We start from the raw sequence: 20,581 nt of genomic DNA on the forward strand, positions 1-20,581 counted from the left end.
ATACAATAATATAAATATATAAACAAAAGGTGTGCCTCCGTCCACAGGCAATGCCGAAACACTTATGCACTGAAGGGTGTGCTTTCTAAAATGCCCTCCATAATAGCCCAAAGCTCACAGCTGGGGAGTTGGGTGCTCCTACCTCATTTTTGTTTGTACTTTCAAGAATCCTGAAGAGTAGAATCAAGCCTTCCCCACATGTAAATGAATGAATGAAACTAGATTTTCCAAATAAGACATTTTGTTTTTATTCAACACATATGGATTAACTTGTTTCTAATTTTCATGATTTTGCACATAGAATATTTTGGGTTCAAGTAAATATTATTCACTTCCAAAATGCTATACTGGCATCACACAATGGGACACAAGCTCACAAATAACTATATCAGTGCCAAAGAACAGCCCCCGTGAGAAGTTCAAACACCAGACTGTGACAACACTACCACAAGATCACTTCCCGAGGCTTGATTTTCATCAAATGCAAAGTAATGATTAATGCCAGTGTGCAAGTTTAACTTCACTCTTTTTGTTCAAGCTCTAATAACCCAGGCAATGGTGACAATGGTAATAATAAGAAAGTAACAATACTTCTTGCTGCTGTGGAGACCTGCTCAGATGTACCTGTGGCCTGCAGAAAGCCTGCCAGCTACAGATCAATAAGCCCTGTGATCTTCAATACAGAGCAGAAGCCACAACCCAACCAATTCATTCTATAGCCGTCAATCAGGTTGTGCCTGCAGCTTGTCTTCCCACCCACCAGGAGACGGGCTGTCGGCTACCTATTTCCTAGAGAGAAGTAAGGACCTCGAGGTTGTACAAAATAGGCATCAGCAGAAGTCGGGTGAACCAGTGGAACGGATTTCCAGAAGGAACTATGTTCTCTCCCCAAGGTAACACAGAAATGCCGCATGAAAATGTTCAGTTGCCAAGGATCCCAGAGGAAGCACCTCTCCCTCAGACACCAAGGCCAAGTGGTAAAGCCTACAGGTCAATTTAAAGAGACACATCACCAGCCACGCTGGGGGGTCAGGGGGGAGATGGACCAGAGTGGGTGTATGAAACCTACCAAGCAGCAAGTGATGATGTCCCCTCCGGTCAGTGTTTGTGAATTCAAATTAAGACTGCTTGATTTTATAAATTCCATCTGGCAAGTTTTAATCTTGAATTCATCTCCTATACCTATTCTAAATTTTAAAACTTCCTTGTAACTGAAAATCTCTTTTTGTGAATTAACCATGAAGTTAAACAAAGGAGATAAACAGACAGCAATGCTTTTGAGTTACCAGCCTGAAAATGGCAGCGTGGCTTACCACCGTGGGTTTCTAAGCACAGCCGGCTGCAAGACCCGGTTTCCTTGGCTGGGGCCCATGACAGCAGCGTTGCGATTTTCAAAATGGAGTTGGACAGTGGGGGAGACCCTGTATGAGGACTTAAGCTACTCCTGTCGCTGCAGTGCTCAGACACACCTGGACCTTCCAGTCACACCTGCAGTGTTTTGTACACACACACACACACACACACACACACACATTTCTACAGACGGATGGTAAGTCCGATGAGCTCCAAGTTGCACATCCCTCTGAAAAGGAGGGTGGGCTCCCAGCTGCTGGGTACTGTTCTTAGGGACAGGGGCAACTTCACACCTATTTGTTCCTCCAGGGAGGCTGAGTTATCGGGACCCTCGCCCAAATCCAGAGGCACCACGCACACAGAATCCAACGTGAGAGGAGCCCCAGGTGCTGGGCAGTGTGGCAGTCCTGCCTTCCACCCACCACCCAAGCCTGAGCAAGCCTGTCTTCCCTCAATTTCACCAACTTTCAGAAGCTGGTTGGATTTTGCTATGTCTCAATTTTCTAATCTGTGTGTAATGTCAAGAAAGCCTCTGATGAACATCCTCAATACCCTGACTTAATCACCATGCATTATAAACATGTAACTAAATTTCATGTGCACCCCCATAAATGTGTACCAATTATAAAAAAAGAAAACCTCAACTATATAAAAGCTACTTGGCACCACTAAAGGCTATAAATATCTCAGAGCACTGGAATGGGAGTTAGAAGTTGTATCTTCATTTATAACATTCAATCATCTAACAAATGCATATTATGCACCTAATACACACCAGGGGCCAAAGGCACGAGGGTGAACAAATAAGACAACAAGGGCCCCTGCTATCATGGGGCTTTGGCCGCACGATTCAGTGTCCTAAACTGAAATTAAGGGGCTCAGACAAAAAGCTCTGTGAAGTCCTTCCCAGCCCTCCTGTTCTCCACTCTCTGCACTGATGCCAAGAGGGGACTAAAGCATTCTGGAATGTTCCACTTCCCTGAACAGATGCTATTTTAACTCCACATACATATAGCTCAGGCTAGTCCTGTGACTTATCCCCGTCCCGCCAACCATGAGCTATGCATTTCCATCCCAGAGTTATTAGACTAACTCGTGCCCTAGTCTAGAAGGCCTCCTGGCGTGCACAGCTCAGGCTCCTTGGCACAGGGACTCTGACAGCCCCATTCCTTCTACATGGAGGAAATCTGGTTCCTTCAGATCAAAACTGCAGAAAAACAGGAGCGAGGCTGCCAAGCCTTCCTCACATGCTGCCTGGGTCTGTTTATTTCTTCTTCATCAACTCACATCATTTCTGACACTGCACTTCAACATCCTGAACATAGTCAAGGAGAAAAGCTTTCAAGAGGCACCGAAGTACAGCCAGCTCCTGCTTAGCCACGGCTGGGAAGGAATCGCACACGGCAAAGCAAAAGGACCCTTGCCTCAGAGCACTGCAGGGGCAGAGATTCTTACAGAGGATATGGAGAAGCATTAATGAAACAAGTGAAAATCTTCCCTCTCTACCCCCACCCCCAGCAATTCCGCTCAGGCAACAGTTCAGGAAAACACTTGGCTAGAGTCTTGCCTGACTGGGAGTTCCCGAGGGGACTGCATCCACCAGAAAGGGAGGTGTCCACAGTTTCTATCGTCACCTTGCAGGAGGAAAATGCCAGCCCCTGAATCAATTGGGGGAACAGGTTTTTAGAAGTACTGCACAAACCTAAGCTACTATTAAATGCACTTAACAGCGGTTAAGGTTTTTATTAGCACATCTCAAGAGAAGTTTTCTTTTCACAAATATTAAGTTCACAAATATTAAGCAGAAATTTATACCATAGAGAGGGAGCTAAGTTCATAAATATTAAACAGAAATTTATACAGTAGAGAGGGAGGAGCTGGGGAAAAGAAAGCAATCACACATGAGACAGTAAGAGAGAATAAAGAAGGAAATGGAGACGGCTGTGCCCCAGATATAAGCTAGCAAGACACAGTCCTTTCTGGCAATAGGCGCAGGTTCTTCCGAAGTTAATCGGCATCTGCCTAGGACTGTGTCGGACATCCCGACAGCCCCTTCCCAGCCTCCCCCACCTTCCCTGCCCACCCCGGCCACTTCCCCCACCACCCCAAGAAAGAAACCACGCTGCCTTGGAGGATGGTACTGGCTGGTAGCTGGTCTAAGTACTATTTATCACCACTACCTCTTTCTCCCTTCTCTTGGAGAAATCATTCCTATTCTCCTCCTCCTCTTTCCTGTTTCTTCTAATTATGACCACAGCTTAACCTGAAAGTTAAGAGTCCAGGGATGAAATCCATATTCCCCACTTCCCTACCAAGAGGCCTAGGGCCGGTCACATCACCCCCCTTTGCCCTACACGCTTTTCTGCAAACAGCAAACACAGACAGAAACACCTACCTACCCAGCAGGGCTTTTATGAAGCAACAGACACGAACTTACACTGTGAACAGAACAGCACTAGTCAGACGGAAGGCACAGCTCTCACTTCCCTGCTAACCCTCCACCACACAGTTTGATACTGGATAATGCTCAGCTCAAAGGAATCTGACTGACGATCATGCTGCTGCTCCAAATGAGTCAGCAACAGAAGACCAGCTAGCCTTGCTCGAAAGAAACAGAATCCCAGTTCTGAACGAGCTTGCTTCTCTGGAGCATGTCTTCATTCTCAGTGTGAATGCCACATTCCTGAGTGGCAGACAGAATCATATGTTGGGACTAGTAGTCCTCATCTCTCACTTACAGCAGGAGAAACGGTCAGTTACTGACCACAGTGCTAAAGGGTCACTGTGCCTCCCAGGCCCTGCCCTGGCACTAAGGAAATCTAGCTCTAGGCTTACCAGAGGGGAAATGCGCGGCCCCTGTGAGCCTCTGCTACATCCCAAAATGCCACCTCGCCCTGATAAAGATCTCAAAGAAGACTAATGAAATTATCTCCTCTGCCTTTTATTCCTCAGTAACAACCACAAAATTAGATGAAATGACCCCCTGCTCCTCTAATTTAAGGCCTACTTTATTACCTTCAACCCCAATTCTCTGTCCTTTAAACGGATATGAGACCCCAAAGACCCACAGGCCAATGGGATTAGTAATTGATGGCTCCTTCCTCCCACCGGTTCCCCAGAGGGAGCTTCTCCTCCCCCGGGGTGGGGTCACAATCAGTTCAATCTTCATGCTTCAGAGGCATCCCCTTTGAACAAGACCCCGGCCTGGTGTTGGCTCAAAGGAGGAGCAACCCCTTCTCACTCAGAGCATTAGTGTCAACTCAGCCAGAAAGGCAAAGGCAAAAGGAAGAGGTCAGCATGGTTAATTGTCCACCAGGCTAAAACACAGGCCCACTCAAACCAGCACCTTGGGAGGGCCGGTCACCCCCATAAAACGTTAAGTGCACTTTGAACCCAGCAACAAGGAGAATGAGTGCTATTTTCCCCAGCCTGCTGGGCTGCAAGGGGAGCTTCAGCTGTTTGTTTTCTTTTTCAGATTGTAGCCATAAAGGGAAGGAGGACTACTCTGCAGTAAGGTCAGGCAAGCAGATGAAACGCAGGCGAGGTGAGGTGAGCACCAGCGTGTGCCCTTAGGAAACAATGTAGAGGAAAGATAAGCATCAAAGGAAGAGGTTTGAAGGGAGCCAACCAAGGATTTCCCAGATCCAAAGAAGAAGCCTGGGAGGACAGGATTCCAGAAGTCTCAGAAATTGTTCTCAATATAAGAATGATGCATGGGGGAAAGGAATCATATAAAATGCCAGCTATTTACTCTTTATCATTAAAAGAGATGGAAGAAGAAATTTTTTTCCACCTTTTGCTTATTTAGAAAAGTTACTTTTATTAACTAGTTATCCAAAGGGCCTCCTTCTAACTCAGGTCCAAAAATCTTTAAAAAAAAAAAAAAAAAACCCCAAGGAACAGGGAGCTGTCATTTCTTAACTAAAGGGGGACATGAGAGTGATAAAACAATACCCTCAGACTTTTTGTAAGGCAGAAAGTCTAATATATTCTCTTTTAAATCAACTTTTTCCTGGAAACAAGTACCTATAAGTTTCCTTTCAAATCAACAACAAAACCCCTATAGAAGATAAGACAAACCAGCCCACAAATCATAGCTGACAAGCTACCTGATCCAAGTAAAAAGTGGTTCCTGAATTATGCATTGATTGTGCTCTGTAAATGGAATAGAGCAAACTCTTCCCAGAGATGTCAATACATGGGCGCAGCTTTACGATGAACTTGAAAGGCTATTTTGGAGACTTTGATTCCTCTTTAAGGAACTACAGCAGAAAACAGAGGCTTTACCCTAAAAAAAAAAAAAAAATCAACAAAAGAGCTTAAGGGGAGAGATGTGCCATTTATCCACATCCTTATACTGGTTCCCAGGCATTTCAGCAATAAAGAAAATAAATGGTCAAGCAGAGCCCAGTATGCTAATGTCCCTGGCGTCCAAGACCAGCAGACCAGCTGCCGTGTGCCTTTGCTCTGATTACTCCCAAATGTGTACCCTGGACACATGTTGGGCAGTATCTTTGGATCAAGGTCAAATGCACAAAAACAACCATATTAAAAAGACACACACCCTGGTATAAAAATTCAAGTGAGAAGGTACTAGCAGTCCCATTTTTAGAAATAGTAAACATTTCAATGAATGAAAAAACAGCACCTTATTACAAGTCCAAAACATACAGTGCAAATTCAGAAGCTATGAGCAAATTCAGGTACCATACTGCTTCTTGGACTTTCTAATTAGGATGGTGTGGGCAGGCAAGATTCAGCTAGAACCTCTGTGAAATGAGCCTGAACATACACCAGCAGGTGAGCCTATACGGAGGAGATCAACTCAATAACTTGAGGTCTTGACTTACCTCATTGATGTTTTTATTTTTTTCTAACTCGATTAGGAGTATATTGTAAAACAAGAGGCACTCTGAGAATCAGACATTTCCCAAAAACTCAATGAGTTACTGCTTATTATGAATTGGCAAGAAGTGCCCATGTGCTGGGCCGTGTGAAGACCAGACACACAACCAATGCCCCGCACTCAGCTTCTTCAAGGATGGTGCGACATAAATATTCAGTAACATCTCAAATTCCAAAGACTGCTAAAGTCCACTCATATTTTAACATCTGGGCTTTTCATTTCAATTTATTTTCTTAGCTTATTTTTCAAGTATGATAGACAAACTGATTCCATGGAGACTGGACATTCCTGGGCAAAGCTGAATTCCTCATTCCACCCAAGCCCTAGGAAACTTTAAGACCATGAAGAGGGTCAACTAGGAGTCAAGTTTCTTTTACTGCCTTGTCTTTTGCCAGATTCTCCTTCAGGCAGCTATATAACTGGGACTCCGTACCAGGGAGAAGAAACCATAGGTAAGCGACCACATTTACACGGCACTTGCTGGCCAGGTGCCTCTAGTAGGTAGTGGAGAGCACACACAGAAACCAGAAAACTTCTTTTTGCTTTAGTGCTGCAAACCACCAGTTCAGCACCTGGAAAGGCTGAACAATAACATGAACAGTAATGTTATCTTAGAAGCAGAATAAGAAGGCAGGACCAAAACCTGGAGACCACGTTCTCCTATGTGAAAATGGTCTTTGGTCAGAGTTAAACACCACCCCCAAGCTTCAGCGAATTCAGGCACCCACCAGTTCCTGAAAGGACCCAGGTCCCATTCAGGCTCCAACGTTCAGGTGAAGCACCACCCTGAGGGTTTCTACTCCCAACCCACAGCACAGAGCAATATCACCTCAAGCCAATCAGTGCACCCCTCAAACCACCCAACTTACTAAGAAGTATGGAGAAAACTGAAACACACTGATTTAAAAGCTTATTAAAATTATTTAAGCTTAAAATGTGTTTTAAAACAAAATACTCAAGCCACTGAGAAATATTTTTATTTCCTTTGGGTTGACAGTTGGGAGAGTCTATCGTTTGCTCCCTACCACCTGTACATTTAGATCCATGTTCCATCCTACGGTGGTCTGCATACCAATGGCTGGGCTACCTGGGGCTTCCGGGGTCTGGCTGACAAATGTGTCTCTCTCCAAGGGCAGCCAAGAGAGCTGACTGGTCCTGGCCACAGGTGGCCATTTAATACATTACAACTCCCTGACCTAGCAACACTTACACTACTTAGGAGTAACACAACAACAAAAAAAGACTCCTGACTTCTTATCTTTTTCAAGAATCTAAACTCCTATTGATTTAACCACATCATGGTAAATTCTCAACTATGTGTGGTAATGTGAACAAACAGCCAGATAATGAATCCAAAAAGCACTCTACAAATCATTTAATTGGTTTAGGAATACATTATGATTTTTTTTTGTGGCTGTGCCTTAATTTAGTTCACAGGGCATTTTCTTTTTTTCCTCAAACTAACATTCTTTCATTTACTGAAAATCTGTTGCATGCCAGGAACCATGCGAGGTGGAAGACAGCAGCAAAAGGAGCTTACGGACTAGAGGGAAAAGATGTGTGCAAGCAAGCAAGTAAAGCCCCCCATGGCAAGCGCAGTGTGGGCATAAAGCAGCAGCCATTTGTTCCGCTGCAGAGCAGAAAAAAGCGATGCTCCGAACGGCCTCTCACTTAGACAGTTTGAGAAATAGCAGGTGAAATTTGGGCTGGGTCTTAAATGAAGAAAAGGAATTCTAAAGCACCAACCCAAACCGAGGGGAGAAGTGTCGGCACAAAGGAAAGAGTGGTGGGTGATGAGAAGGCAGGCAACGCCCAGGAGAAAGCCCGCCAGGTAAACATCTTCATCGGGTAACTCACAACAGAAGCTGGGGACCATTTTATACCTTCCTTAGAGGAGCTGTTGCCCTACACTGAAGGATTTTCCTTCCAGTGAATGAGAATTTGGGGTGGTTGTCTCAGTGCACTGTCACAGCAGCAGTAACCGTGACAACCTTCTTGGGCGTGTACGGTCCCAGGAACCAACCCCTTACCTGTACGAAGTGCTTCTTAACGAAATGCGGAAACTGGGCCAGCTGTCAACTCAAGAGTCTGCTTCTCGGTTCACCTGAAAAACAACAGGAAAAAGCCATTTTTTTAAAAACCAGTAGCCAGTCTTTTAATGATCCCAGTAGACCTGCAGACCATGGTGAAGGCTTCTTGGTCTCAGAAAACCTCCAATGTCACTTGGCCAAGGGGTCAGATTTAGGGGAGAGTCCCCTGGTTTTATAACTCAGTGGCAGGGTAACTAAAAGCCAAGTAATTAACCTACCTGTGCCTAAGCTTCTTCCCCTGCAGTACCTACCTGATGGAATGATTAAGAAGACCTTCTATATGCCAGGCACCTTCTATATACCCAGGGACGCATACATGAACGTGTGATGGGCTCTCTGCCCTCAGGGAGCTGACAGTCCACAAAGGGAAGTAAACAGGTAGCAAAGTGGCTCAAGCCAAAGTGAGGGAAAGACAGGATGACACAGGAACCTTGGCAGAGGCACCAGCTGATTCCAGATGAGTCAAAGGAAGCTCCCCAGAGCAAGTGAGGTCTAAGCTGAGGGGCTGTCCTAACTAGAAGGTAAGCAAAAGAGCATGCCAGCAAGGCAGAGAGAACAGCAAAATGGGACACCCCAGAAGCAAGAACACAGTGAGTTCACAAATGCAAACAGTTGGTGACCACTGGAGTATTTCAGATCACAAATGACCTTGCAGCTACTTTAGGAGAATTTGGACTTTATCTTAAGGCTTATGCAAGCCCTTAATAGGAGACTGGCAGGGTTCAGAAAGCTTCCTGCAACACCAAAGGGAAGAATGGACTGGAAGGAGGTAATGACAGCCCATCTTAGCTGCCCAAAATGCCATGTCCTGGTGTTTCATGACAGGACCAGAGAGAAGGCTCCTGGGGTAAGAAGCAAAACTGAGGCTCCCTCCAGCATCTCCAGTGAACCACTGCTTCCAAATTACAGTCCTCCAGCATGAGGTTCCCACCAGACAGGCACAGCTCAGAGCCACCACTCAGGGACAGAGTCTGCCTGTCTCAACATTCCCATGGCAAGTGCCTGGGAGCCACAGTGTGGTCTCCAGGTTTGGTCCCCACAAGCAGCAGCAGCAGCATCACCTAGGAGGGTTTTAGAAATGCAAATTATCCACTAGTCCCTAGTGACTCAGAATCTCTGGGCCGGGGCTCAGCCCATCTGTGTTTAAACAAGCCCTCCAGGTGATTCTGATGCTTGCTAAGGGCAAGTCCTGGGGGGACTGGGAACAGAGCTGGCCCTGCCTACTGACCCGACAGTGACTCTGTGCTCAAGGCACTCTACCGGCCTTTGAAGCCCATTTCTGTTTAAAAGAAAATACACAAAGCTGGTTTTGTCGAGGCTTGGCTCGGTTCCTAGCCCTGCAGACCAATGAGGTAGAGAAGACCAATCCACCTCTATGGTGGGGACACAGCACTAAAGGGGGACTTCATATGCCCTGGCAAGGCCCTTCTTCTCCTGCAGCCCTCATGTGTTTCGGGACAGGCGAAGGGAACTTGAGGAAAGTGGATGCACGTTTCTCCTTTTAAAAGTTTCTCCTCCCACCTAGCTACAGAATCTGACCACTCCAGAAATGAAACAGTGAGGTCATCCTGGAAGACTCCTTGTGGTTTTAGTGGAGGGTCAAGTTTCCTTCTGGACTGTGTAACAAACTCTGTGGTCACAAAGACACTGAGCCCCAGGAGCCATAAAATAATGGATTCAGAAGAGCCCAGCCTAGATACCTTTCTTTGATTATCTACTTTCTCCCTAGAAAAAGAAAAAAAGATTACCCTCCACCCCCCAAAAGAATATTTCTGTAAACAGCAAATTCTCACATTGTTGTTTATGTTTTTATAGCTCTTGCTTTGTGTTATAAAAGGGAAAAATGGGGTCCAAAGCATAAAAATAGTATTCAGATCAACATCGATCATGACATCAGATGACACACCACTCAGCTTCCAGGGTCTGCCCCTCGTGCCGATGCCGTGGTGAGGGTGGCTGAGCTGCAGGACCTAACAACAAGCCACGGAACCATGTGGTGGTACAAGGGCAGAGGGAACCTAGAATCCCAGTGGACATCAAGTAGTGCTGCAGAAATCCCAACTGCCCCCCCATGTGTGGCACCCTGCATTTGTACATGGAAGCTCTCTAGCCTCCCACCTGCCCTGTGCCTGTGGTGTCCACACCTCCAAAGGCCTTTACACGTCCCACACACCCTACTCATCCTACACTGCCACACCTAGCTAAGCAACGATGACATGGCTCTTCTACCGGTCTCTCCCCACTAGACTGTGAGCTCCCTGAGTGCATAATAATCATGTGTTGAATAAAGGACCAAACACACAGACATATGGACTTACCCAGAATAAGAGCTTCAGGCCCGGATTCTATCCCCTCACTTTTTCTAGTCCTAGGGATGCTTACATGTCTAATAGGAGGCTTAAATAGAAGCACTTCACCCAAATTCCTCTAATGGTAGACTTTTAGGCACATGAGAAAGTGAATTCCACCATGTAGATAATATATTTCTACACTCCATGGATCATGTCCTACTCCATCTGTTTTATAAGCTCACTTTGCCCCAGGGTGGGGCTGAGATGGATCCCGCATCTGTACAAATGGAGGTTAATGTTGACATAACAATGTGGAAAGCCCAAGTCCTTCACCTTCCAATTCACCTGGATCAGAACCAAGCTGGTCCCTGGAGGGTGGGAGCCCTTCTCCATCCATTTCTGGGCATCTACCACTTAAGAAGGAGATGCTTATTACCTCCAGTGTCTGAGCCAAAGTAGGGAAAAGAGAGTGGGAAAAGCCAGCGTCAAGGCAGTTTATCTTAAAGACTTCTCTGCAGAGGCCCAAAGCCTATCGTTCAGTATCTTTGAGAATTTCCCAAAGCACTTAATAATCAGTATCTGTAAAACCATCCTAAAAATAAAGGCTTCACAAAACTGACTTCTTACATTGTGGACAAAGGCCTCTCTGATTTGGTTCCATCCAAGATAAGAAAGAGCCTGTCTGTAGGGACAAAAGCATGTATCAAGATAAAAACTGAAGTGGAACCAATGGGACAGAAGACAGCCCTTCACGACCAAGTATCCAAGAAGCCAAGAAATGAACGGGTGCGGGTGACCCTCAGACACAGCCAGTATCGCAGGCTCAGACAAACAGGTTTCTAAATTGATATTTCTCTAAACTGCCCGGTCATAAGAACCACCTAGAAGCTTTGTTTAAAAAATATAGATTCCTAGGACCTACTCAGACCCACAAAGTCACGTCCCAGGGGAGGGGCTCGGAACATGCACCCCAGCCCAGTATCAGGCAAGTTTCAGAAATAAAACTCCAGATGAAATAACCGGCAACTTTTTGAAAACTCTCTGATCACATAACTTCAAAGCTATAGGGTATATGGGAAAATGCAGATTTAATGGAAGGAAGTTAGAGCCTTCTTTATCTAGTTAAACTTACGAAATATAACCAACATGTAATGAGGAAGTCAATTTAATTAAAACTTAGCAAAAACAAAAATAATAAAAAATAAATAAAAACTTGCCCCATATTTAGCCACATCCCAACCTAGAAGACCCCCCATAGCCTCCCTGTCCTAGAAAAGTAAGGGGATCCATGCACAGCTGTTCCCAACAGCTACTAAAGGCCCAAATGGAAGTGTCAGGGCTGAGGACCCTCAGTCTCACCCCAACAGAGGCCAGGCCCAAGTAGCAGGTGACAATTGCAAGTCGGAGCTCACAGGCCCTCGTGGCACTCGAGGTTCAGCTTTACAGGTCTCAGCCGCCAGCTGAATACCCCACAGTCTCATTTGTGCCCCAGCGTTTCGTGAGGCCCTGCTATCCAAAGTGTGCTCCGCAGGACTAGCAGCAAAAACATTATGGGGCGAGCTTGTTAGAAACGCAGAATCCCAGGCCCCACCCAGCCCTGCTGAATGTGTTAACGAGATTCTGGGTGATTCAAGTTTGAGAAGCCCTCCTTCAAGGGGTGGGCACTACCAATGTGATACTTCAGCCCCACCTGCGGCACATCAGCCCACCCATTTCTCCTCCAGACTCTAAGAGGCCTTCTTCCCACCCATGCTTTACTCGAACCAGGTCAGTCCTGTCTGTCTTGGGGCCAAATCACCAGCAGCAGGGCCCAATGACTAGCAGACAATCCAACGCCCGATTTTTAGGGAGTTCAAAGGAGTCAGTAAGTCACTCTCTCACATTCTCATCTGGCTCTAACATCTGCCTCCCACAGAGGGCGGGAATATGGACCCCATGACCATAAATCAGTGGAGACAATCCAAAGTCAAACAATACCATGGAATGCTGGCTCTTTTAGTTCCAGCACAATGTTAATGAGGTCAGGGTCACGGTATGATTAGCTTCCTCTGTATCTTGGCACAGACTCCAACCCTCTGCCCTCCGGCCGCCTGCAAAGGCTGATGCACCCTTGGTTACTAAGAGGACGACAAAGGGAGACTGAACAGAGCTGCACCAGTACGACTCAAAGAACCCAAATGACTGATGAGCTGAATGTATCGAGGAACAACCTGCAGCCCAGAGGGAAGGCTGACATGATACACGACCGGGAGACAATTCAAAACTAGTGCAGGCTGAACACGCCACAACTGAGAAAGATGAAATTTCACAACAACAGATAGAAGTCCCATGGTCAATATTCTAACAATCAAATGTACATATCTAAGCTAGAGGAAATCTAATTTGATGACAGTTCTTCTTTAATTTTTATTTTTTTTATTTTTTAAAACATGCAAGTTTTATTTATCCATGGGGCTGCTAAGAAAGCTAGCATGCTTTTAGGGCCCATGAACCTAGCTTGGCTGATCAGCTTACCCTAAACAGTTCCCCGGCCACCTGTCCACACAGGTGTATACACAACCTGTCACACCTTCCCACCACCACCACTTGGGTTCTCACTATCCAGTAAGATGGCCTCTCCACCCATACTGACCCTGGCTACAACTCTATGGCTTAGAAATATAAATATTTCACACACCAGCTTAGCTCCCTTGAGAGCTGCCCTTTCTTCACAACAGACCTAAGCACAAGCTGGAAAAAGCATGTGACTAGACAAGATAGCCTAAGCACACCCATTTACCAAAAGGGTTTGGACGGAAAATGACTTACAGTCACTGGTTTAAGCCGGCACACCACGCTACGTATCACAGCATGAATCCGTGCAGTCAGATTAGGTCAGTAAATTGTGAGTTTCCACCACAGCAGAACCCTGAAAGGACCACTGTAAGAACGTGCAAATGAAAGAGTATCTGTTTAGACACACCTCTCTATGTAGAAGCATCCTCTAAGAATGGACACTTGGCCATTTGAAAAAAAGGAGGAAAAAAAGATGTGATTTTAGGTTGTTTTTAAAATTGTGAGCCATCTCTTAAGTGCATACTTAACGTATGCACAATGTGATGTACAAATGGTAGTCATTTATAAATACAGAAACACTGCTCACTGGGAAGTAATTCCTGGAGTATCCAGTGTGTTATTTTTAATTTCTGAAAATTTGATTTCTATGGGCAAGAGAAAAAAGTTACTTTTTAAATAGAAGTTATTAATATTTTGTCCTTAACAAGTATGTGCCATGCACTACTTATCTGAAGATTAAATGAGGCTATCAATGCAGTTAGAGCCTTCCTTAAACAACTGGCTAAATGCCTCAAACTGGAAAACAACATGTAAAAAGTCAGCCCAACTGTAGCCTGCCCCAGGAGAAAGGAAGTTTGAACTCCAGGTGCCCCTGACAACACAGCACAGTGAGGAAAGAAAGAAAATGCTGAACAATAGAATCAGTAAAGGGAAAAAGAGCCTCTCTTAATTTTCCGGCCATGTGGGGAGGTTGCTGCTAATGAGATATTTAAGATCTCACTGCTGGTTCGGGTCCTACTGACCACTGAACTTAACTAAAAAAAAAAAGAAATAAATCTAACTTGCCAATATAATACTTATTTAATTCGGTATTTCATATCAATCAGATTTAATTCAGCACTTCTCATCAATCAGACAGAAACACCTCTCAAATCACACCTAAAATGTTTATGAAAACATATGAAACATACCCACTATAAGGCGTGGGGACATCCCCATAGTTCAGAAGCCACCGCCCGACTCTGGCTTTGGGTCACAGCGCCCAGTCCTAGTTACCTTCCTGCAGCCTTCTAGTATTTATAACTATATTAACAATGAATAGGAATTTCAGTTCTGTTTAAAGACAGAGACAGTCGGATGATGAACGCACCACAACTGTAAAGAGATGTACAGTGTTGTGACTAAAACCACTGACCACTGTGACCAAAAAACCCACCAACCTTTTTGTTCTGATTTTAAAAGTAATATGCTACTTACAGAAAATGTGAGAAATAGAAAAATAAAGAAAAAAAAGTAGTCACCCATGACCCCACCAGTCCAAGATAAGCAGTTAAAATTTTAGTCTATGTCCCTCCAACCCAGGTAAGCAGGCAAGGGTGAGGGGAGGTGTTACTGCTGTTTACACAGACTGACAATGATTAATCATTGCCATTGGAATTACCCTAGGTCCACCAGGAGTAAGAGGAGTGATGGTTATGCACAAATCAAATGTCATGCCTGCAATTCGACAAGCATTCATTAGGGTCTACTTGGCACACTTTCATTTATTGCACAAATAAATAAAATGCAAATTAACACCAATGGCCCTTGAGGGCCATTGAGTAGCCTTAAAAAAAAAGGGTCAATATGCCTCATCCCTAGTGGACATGAAAACAAAAGTTAGCTCTCCTAGTCCAGAAATCAGAAGACCCTGGCCACCCTCTCTAGGGTAGGGAAGGAAATGTTGCAGAGAAAGGGGGTGCAGGTATTGGAGAGGAAGACCTGAAACCACAAATATATGTGGAGCTGCCCATAAGCAAGCCACTGGTCCCTGAGCATCTATGCACTTGTAGCACCAGAGAGATGTAGCCTACAAGGGAATGTTCTTAGTACCCCACACAGAGAGAACTTCCAAACTTGTTATTAACACCCTCGTGTCACACATCAGCCTGGGCTGCAAATCCTCAACATACTGCCCTTGTGCAGCCAAAAGCCAGACAACAAGGTTCTGTCCAGTGGAACCATTCTCTGTACTTAAAGAAGACATAAGGAAGGAATTGTTTCTACTGCTAATGTCACCTCAGTAAGCATTATACATTGTTCATTACGAACCCACTGACATCCTCAATACTGTACATTCAAATACTGCACTTGGGTACAGGGTTCAGTGACTATTATTTTTTTTAAATGTGAAGAGTTTTAAAAGTTAGTTTGATTGGACCTCAAAAGTTCACCCCTAAACAAACATCTCTGAAGTCTTATTTAAGTTTGACAGAAATATTTTTTAAAATAGTGTCCATAAAACCACTTAATCAGGCTGGGCGCTGTGGCTCACGCCTGTAATCCTAGCTCTTGGGAGGCCGAGGCGGGCGGATTGCTCAAGGTCAGGAGTTCGAAACCAGCCTGAGCAAGAGCGAGACCCCGTCTCTACTATAAATAGAAAGAAATTAATTGGCCAACTGATATATATATAAAAAATTAGCCGGGCATGGTGGCGCATGCCTGTAGTCCCAGCTACCCGGGAGGCTGAGGCAGAAGGATCACTTGAGCCCAGGAGTTTGAGGTTGCTGTGAGCTAGGCTGACGCCACGGCACTCACTCTAGCCTGGGCAACAAAGCGAGACTCTGTCTCAAAAAAAAAAAAAAAAACCACTTAATCAATAAAGTGTGATATTACATCAAAATCAGAACAAACACACAGGAGGAAAAGGCAAAATACACTGAAGTCCTCCTTTCTGACCTGCCAAGTCTCAAAGTCAAAGCTGGGTATTTCTCTCAACCTAGCTGATAGCATTAAGGTTAAATTAAGAAAACAAGCAGATAACATGCACCTCTTTATAATCTGTATTTTGTAGATGTAAACAAAACCAGTTTACATTCTCAAGTCAAGGTCATCTTACATTTTCTTAAATATATTTATGTATACTAGTCTGCTCAGGTTGCTATAACAAAATACTACAGACTGGGTGGCTTAAACAACATTTATTTCTCACAGGTCTGGAGGCTGGAAAGTCAGCAGATTTGGTTGCTGGTTGAGGGCCCTCTTCATGGCTTATAGACACCCACCTTCTTGCTGTGTCCTCATATGGTGGAGACATTGCATGCAAGCTCTTCTCTCTTTTCCTTTTCTCATGATGACACTCATCCTATTATGGGGTCCCACCTTTGGGACCTCATCTAAACCTAATTACCTCCCAAAGGTCCTACTTCCAAGTGTCATCACATGGAGGTTTAAGGCTTCAACATATGGATTGGGGGGAGGACACAAATATTCAGTCCATAACACACGTGTGTGGTATCAATGTTATCAGTTATACATCCTAGCAATCAAACATGTTCAGAACCATTCTTCGTACATTCCTCCTAACTATCTCAGTTCAAAATAGCACAAGCAGACCTTGCTAAGTCTGCAAAACAACATCAGCAGGAATCTGTTCATTTGAGACCAAGGTCGGGGCTTGATCATCCCCAGGTAGGCCTGATGCAAGGATAGAAAATTCCAGTTCCAAAAACACAAACTACTCTTGTCCCCAGCACTATTTAGAAAACCTTGACAGACCAGGCAAGAGAAGGATGCCTCCCTACAACTACTGGCTACTACTGTAACCAACAACAACAAACAACAACAACAACAAAAAACAACAACAAAAACCTCCCTCCTTCATCTCTAGCTCCAGACCTCTCTTCCTGCCTCTGAATCCAACTCTTTGCTGGACATCTCTCCCTGGAAGGCCACAGTTCAGTGAACTCATTACTCCTTGCCATCTCTCCAACCTGAGGTTGCCCACAACCACTTACCTCATTGAAAGGTGCCATGACCACACCATCACCATGGACTCTATCTCCTAAGGGACCACTCCCAGGAGATGAACAGGATGTATGGTCATGCTCCCCAGGGCTCCCCTCTCCCGGTCACCCAGTCCTGCCAGGATTCCTGCACTACTGCACTAGCCTTCCAGCTCACCTTGTCTCCTGCCCTCCTTCCGGCTCTTTCTAAAGCACAATATAATCACAGCATTCACCTGCTATAAATGCTCCACCCTCCACGTAGGTTTCAAGATGAAGTTCAGCTGGGTCCTCAGCTCAGCATGCAAGACCCCACACAGCCTCAGGTACTTCCCAGCACAGCCTTGACTCTAACCCAAACAACTCCCATCAGCACCCTGACTGCATTATATCTTGTCAAACCTCCCAGACTCCAAACATATACATTAAAGTAATAAAAGAAAAAAAGTCTTCAAATTGCATCAAGAACCAAGTATTCACTCTTTTCTCTCTTGTTTAGACCTTCTACAGCAAGAGAGTCAAGTATTTCAAGTGCCAGACAAGACTCTTCCCTCGACACATCTAGTTTTTACAAGTTGATGATCAGATCCTACTTTTGATTCCTTTTCCTAAGGCTGAGAAGACTCAATTCTACAAAAAACTGCTGTTTTCACTGCATATGAAATAATTTGTTTCATTGACCAATGGTTCTGCTCAGCCACTGCTCAAACTAGACACATACTTTACATAAAGTACAGAGAGAGGTAGGCCCCCATCCCAACCTTACCCTTGTGGAGGACCCACAGGAGTGGCTGTCCCCTGCTACCACTGCCAGTCCCAGGCAGATCACTTCCCTGTGATCAGGCTGGACAGCGGAAGGGAAGTTCATCCCACATGCTGCTTTCCAGCGCATGGTCTTCTGAATGAAAAAGGGAGCTTCCAGGGCTTATGGAGGTTCTTTGCACAGAGCTTGTTTCTCGTGCTAGAAAACGTGTTCTGTGAGAGGAGAGGTCTACTCTTGGTTCTTGCTGTGTTACCACAGCCCAGGATAGAGCCCCATAGGTACCTGCTGAATGAATGGATGAAGGAATAGGCATTCTCTCTAAATTATAACAGAAGGAGTAATACACAGAACAGTTCCTCTGCTCAAGACATACTCTTTTGCTAAGAATGCCTTTTATTCACTTTGCTCTTAGGTACAACAACCTTAGTAAAAACCAGGTAGTGCGTCATTAACGCCAAGACATAAAGTCTGCTTTTTGGTTTCTTTGAGGCAGGGTCTCACTCTGTTGCTAGGGCTAGAGTACAGTGGTGTGGTCATAGCTCATTACAACCTCAAACTCCTAGGCTCAAGTGATCCTCCTGCCTTGGCCTCTCAAAGTGCTAGGATTACAGGCATGAACCACCACACCTGGCCTCAAAGTTGGGTTTTGGAGTAAACTCTGGAGGTGAGCTATTTAGTTACTGTTTGTATCTTTCTAAGAGCAAAAAGGATTGGGTAAAATGTTGCTTTTAGGATTCCCAAGAGAGGCACTTATTTTACCACTAGAGTTTTCTTTCTTCCTCAAGTAAAATTTGGATATTTACTTTGGTAGGAGTGAGACCTGAGAACCTGCCATTGCAATGGAGCACAAAGCCTGGAACTACAAGCCACACCTGTCCTCCAGCTCTCAGACCCACACAGAGCCTGCCTGCACTGCACACTCCCTGGAAATGGAAGCCCAGAATGGGCAAAAAGGATGCAGCCTGCAAGTTCTAGAAAGAAAGTGTTTCTGAGTGTGGGCTGGCAGAGCATGGTTACCTCAGCTCAGTGTTGCTCACTCAAAATCAGCTACCTTTGCATTCCTGCTCTTTGAATGGCACCACTTTTTCCTAGGGATTTGGAATACTTGAGAATCGCCATTAACATATTCTGAGCACTTAGTGTGAGGAACCATCCTAAATCCTGTATAAAAGTAATCCCAGTGAATCCTCAAGGTGATTTTTTAGATCTCTTACCACCATTATTTTAGACACAGAAGCTAAGGCTGTGACAAATTAAATAACTTGCCCAAGGTTCAGGTAGTAAGTGGTACATCTGGGAACTCGATTTTTGGGTCTTCTATATTTTGGTCTTCTACTTTGTCAATTCTTTGCAATAAAGAAGTTGAGAAGCTGTATAAATATTCATTAAAAAGAAACATGTAGTTTTTCATATGTTGTTTTTCTATCATCTCCTGCTATGGACTTTCCTCCCCGCCCAAACACTGTATGCAGTAAGCAGGTGCCAGCAACTCTGAGCCAACACACATGAGAACAGTATACATTACTCTTCCCAGCAGGCACTGCTTTGCTCTCATCTACAAAGATCCTTCTTTCTTCTTACGGACAAATTGCTGGTTCACATATCATGACTCAAATTATATTCAAGAATGCTCATTTGCAGTGTACTTATTCTTCTTAATGGGACCGTTCTGAAGACAAATGACACCCCCCCATCCCCCTCTCCTACAACACACAACGTCTTATAAAATGTTTGCTGCAACCTTTGCAAACCACAACAGGCCACGCCGTCTGCTCTCTGTGTGACCACTTAGAGCAAAATACTATCATAAGATAACGTTTTGTCTGGTATTACTTCCAAACTCTTAAATATTTCATCAGATTCAGATTTCTAACATAGGTTAATGACAAGCCTATCACAGTAGGACAGCAAAAAGATATGAGAATCTTGGATTTCATTTCTGTTCCCTATCAGAAACGTTTACTCCTCCCACTAACATGTGTTCTCTATCTCTTAAATTTAAAAAGGAGTAGTTTTTTAAAAGAGGACCAGTTTGAAAGAATCAGGAATGCCAGCCAAGAGCAACGGCAAGGAAATTAGCATCGGATCCTCTCTTAAACCTGGCAGGAGTGAAGCTCTCAAGCCAGTGGGTAAGGCAAAAGCAATGTGCAGGTTATAAATGGCCCTTCCAACGCGCTTACTCACGTTTAACTCTCTGGGGGGAGGCAGTAACAGCTCTGGCTCCAACACACACTTGTCTGTAGTGGCCCCTTTGCGATTTCAGAAAGTTCTACTTTTCCATGTAGGTCACCCACCAAGGGTAACCTCCATGTACATACACACTCATACAGAGAAAATGGGAAATACGGGACATTGCCAGGGTGGGGGTGAGGACAGGGGTGGGAGACAGACTTTTGTCTTTATTCTGGTCTTACTCCCATTGAAACAGCTCGTGCACTTTCACAAAACTCATTAACTCCCCTGAAATAAAAGTTGAACGGAATTTTAGAAAATCCTCTGCTTTTCTAAGTTCAAAGAACACTGGACCGCTGCATGGAAAAGAAAAACAAAAGGCTGTGTGCCTAAAAACACCCAGAAACACAGAGTCTCCCCAGTCCTCCACCCAGCCCACGGTCTCAAACCAGCCATCCCAGATGTGG

General features: G+C 44.8%; 1 protein-coding gene across 1 annotated transcript in view; it reads right to left on the minus strand.

The window, feature by feature from the left end:
• The window catches only part of LHFPL2 (LHFPL tetraspan subfamily member 2), a 150,772-nt gene that overhangs the window by 129,408 nt on the left and 783 nt on the right, over window positions 1-20,581 (minus strand). The window contains exon 2 of the mRNA XM_012766769.3: window positions 8,290-8,363. The gene's annotated coding sequence lies outside the window, so the exon portion shown is untranslated. The remainder of the gene's footprint in view (window positions 1-8,289; window positions 8,364-20,581) is intronic.

The sequence above is a fragment of the Microcebus murinus genome, chromosome 11, assembly GCF_040939455.1.
Source record: "Microcebus murinus isolate Inina chromosome 11, M.murinus_Inina_mat1.0, whole genome shotgun sequence".
Taxonomy (NCBI): Eukaryota; Metazoa; Chordata; class Mammalia; order Primates; family Cheirogaleidae; genus Microcebus; species Microcebus murinus.